The sequence below is a fragment of the Buceros rhinoceros genome, unplaced genomic scaffold (genome assembly GCF_000710305.1).
Source record: "Buceros rhinoceros silvestris isolate BGI_N320 unplaced genomic scaffold, ASM71030v1 scaffold23102, whole genome shotgun sequence".
Classification (NCBI taxonomy): domain Eukaryota; kingdom Metazoa; phylum Chordata; class Aves; order Bucerotiformes; family Bucerotidae; genus Buceros; species Buceros rhinoceros.
The window spans coordinates 37,155-40,688 of record NW_010401445.1 but is presented as its reverse complement, the minus strand read 5'-3'; the positions used below and the strand labels follow the sequence as shown (position 1 = coordinate 40,688).

Genomic DNA, 3,534 nt, shown 5'->3' with positions numbered 1-3,534 from the left:
GGATGAGAAAATGTGTGTGGGGTGATCTGATCTTTGGCAGTACCTGAGGATCTCAGTTGTCCACCATGCTATTTTTTCCTCCAGTTTAGCTCCTCTGTGTTCCACGAACGTGTTGTTTTTCAGTGTGCTGAAGTTTTCTAGGTCATCAGAATCTGTTGCTAAGCTGCCAGAGTTTCCCAAATAACTAGACTAATCAAGGAAGAGAATGGAGACATTGTAGCTGTGCTCCTTGCTGGGGGAAGGTATAATGGAAGGCTGGAAAGAGACTCTCAAGAGCTGAGCTGAGCTTCCCCACTTCACCACGGAACAATGACTTTCCTGCTTCCTTGGGAGCCTGTGTTCCTGAGCTTGGGTCAAGAGCATGTGCCAGAGAGAGGGGGCTCGGGGCAGAGCTGAAGGAAGTCAGGAGGCAGAGAAATGGTTAAAAAGATTAGAATCGCTCTTCTGATTGAGGACTTCTCTTCCCACCACCAAACCAGGCACTCGTGACCTGAGTTCCTGTTGTGAAAGTGTGTTGATACCAGAAGTCTCTGTGGGCTCCCAAGCGCCTTAAAGGTTGTTGTTGCTAAACCAACATCTGGCAGCCTTAGAATATGGATCAATCTGTTAGCCACCAGGTGAGTCTTCAGGCTTCTCCCCCAACTCTGCCGAAGTAGGTGCCAAAAATGACAAGCAAAGCAGGGCATCTAGCAAGATTTTACAGAACTTTTACATGGAGGGATCTGCACGCTGTCCCTCATGGGGATGGACAGCCCAGCTCCATGCTGTAGTGAGCAGAGAGGACGTCCCTTCGACAGGCGGGACCCAAACCAATGGCTTTCTCCACCGTGGTCATCGCTGTATGTTTTGCTTAGCTCCTACGCTGGCCACCCAGCGCAGGCAGAGGGTGTGTGCTGCTGCCTTCTCCATGCAGGGCTCTGCTCAGAGCAGTCATAATGTAGGAGCTCTGGCCACAAATCTTCAGAGCGGTCCTGCCCACAGCACGGTGCAGAGACTGCGGACAGTCTGGGGAAGTGCTGGAGGATCTGCTCCAGCGGTGAAGGGATGGAGCTATGGATGGGTGACAAGGGATAAACAATTGGCTTCACTCCTTCCAATCGGACAGCTGAAAGTCAGCTTAATCATGGTACACTGTGGGCCAAAAGACTGGGACTGCCTGTTACCTCACCCAGCTGCCTCCTACCTCCGAGTTTCAGGTGTTATCTGGATTGATCTCCAGCCAGCCTGCTCTGATCTGTCTTAACTAGTCATGGGTGGAGATGCTGAACTTTCCCATCAGGTAGGGGAGAAATCCTACCTGGATGTCACTGGCACTCTGCACACGCCTTCCAATGACTCCACCAAATGTGAGAGGTTACAACACGACACATCGCTCCACCCACTGGAATTCTTCTAGGGAAAAAGCACCAGCAGTAGCTCTGACCAGGCTGACAAGGCAGAAGCTGTAATCGGCGCTGACACCCACTTTTTAGACTTCAGTGGTTGTTGGCCTTTTTCTGATACCTAAACCAAATTGTCGAGGTTCAAGAACACCAGTGTCACCACCATTGTTTCACGAGAAGCCCAGCTGCAGCGAGTCTGTTCTGCCAGCACTGACTGTGATTTCGTGTTGGTTTTGTTCATGTCTTCTGAAGTCATCCTCGACTCCTAAAGGTATCGATGGTCTTCCCAAGAGGGGATGTGTTCCCACTGGGTTTCAGCGAAGGGAAGGGAATGAGGTATGTTACCTATACAGTGGGATGGCCTTGGAGCAGTCACCACACTGTGGCAGTCCTTACTCAGTGAAAACTTGTTGCCCTGCAATTCTGAGGAGAACAATCTGTCATGCTGCTAACATGAGGGCGTGTGTGAGTGTGGAGGAGGCGTCTGGGTTCCCTGTTACTGGCAAACTTGTCCTAACTCAGTCGTCCTGCAGCTTCAGTTCTGATGAGTACAGGAAAAGATGGGTGTAGTTATGCCGTAAATCAGACCAAAGACCTTTCATTATAAACTGACCTTCGTTTCTAAACCATTGCTGTTAGTGAGCCTGCTGTGAGGGTGACCGTTGTCACCACAGGGCAGTCCCGTTCGGACCTGTGGAGCTCTCTGGTCCCATCCAGGGCCTGTGTAGATCAGGAGGCTGGGGCCTTGACAAGTCAAGCCTTCAGGATCTCCAGAGCCAGAGACCCACAGCTGCTCTGGGCCCCTGCGTCAGTGTTCAATCACCTTCGAGGTGAGAAAATTTTCTCCTAATATCTAATCAAAGTTTCCCTTGTTTCCTGCTGTGCCTGTTATCTCTGGCTTCAGCACACCCCCAGGAGCCCTGCCTCGTGTCTTCCTTCTGCTCGTACACTAGATACAGGTGGGAATAAGGTCCTCTCCTCTTACAACCGAGCAGAGTTCGCTTGTCTTCCCGTGTACATCCTTGTGCTCCAGTCCAGGGACAGTCCTGGCCACCTCTCTGGATGCTACTTATACTGGGGGCCCAAAGCTAGAGAAGCGCTGCGGGTGTGGTCCCAGCAGTGATGACCAGAGGACAGTAATCACTTCCCTTGTCTTGCTGATGGACCCTGGCTGTGATCGTCTCTGTTGCCACCAGAGCACTGTACTGTCTCATTTTCCTGTCCTGAGGGCTGTGCCAGCCTGTTGAGGACCCTCTGGGCAGCAGCTCTGCTCTCAAGCATGTCAGCCGCTTCCCCTCCACCGGTATCAGCTGCAGACTTAGGAGGGTGCGCCCAGTGTGGTAGTTAAGGGCAGTAATAAAAATGGGGAATGCTAAGAACCTCTGAGGATGCCCCTGGCAGCTGGCCACTGGCCAGACTTCACACCAGTCCTCAAAACACTTCAGTCATGGTGGTCCAGCCAGTTTTCCACCCGCCCTTATGGTCCACTCATTCAAACCACATCTCACGAGTTGAGCTCGGAGGTCACATCAGAAGCGTTGCTGAGGCCAAGGCAAATGAATCCACTGCCCTTCTCTTGCCCCCAAAGCTGGTTCTCCCTTCCTAAAAGGCAGCCCCGAGTTCCTCATCCCCGTGTGTCCCCTGGGCTTGTTGGGATGTTCTCTGGAAAGCTCCAGTGGTTTCTTACCAGTTTGATTGGAAGTTGTCCTTCAGTGTAAGATTGGGAAAACCATGAGGTTCAAAATCATGCTTTCCTGCCTGGTTTGAGTTTAACGCTGTTCAGAGTGGTGCTGCGTTCTGCAGCGAGACCCCGCAGGGGCACAGTGCCCGCTGGAGGCACAGGCAGGGCAGAGGCAGGATGGCTGCTGCCGCGGGCATCAGCTCCTCGGGCTCATGCTGCGGCGGGATGAACGTCTCCCCCGCGCGTTGCATGTGCTCAGCAGCCGCACACGGGTTGGGGTGCTCCAGGGTGAAGTTTGATTCGAGAGTGCTCTGGTCAGGCATCCTTGGTGAAGACTGTTTGTAGAGCGAGGTTAGGTGGCCAGCAGCTCTGCTGTGCGTTGCGGTGCGTGTCGAGCTTGCAGGCAGTGTTACCGTGAAGCAGCAGCGGGGCGTAAAGGGATGTTACTCCAGCTCCAGCACACCTCCCTTC

General features: G+C 52.9%; 1 protein-coding gene across 1 annotated transcript in view; it reads left to right on the top strand.

Moving 5' to 3' along the window:
* The window catches only part of FANCM (Fanconi anemia, complementation group M), a gene marked incomplete at its 5' end in the record, with an annotated part of 39,473 nt that overhangs the window by 14,446 nt on the left and 21,493 nt on the right, over positions 1 to 3,534 (top strand). The window lies entirely within an intron of this gene.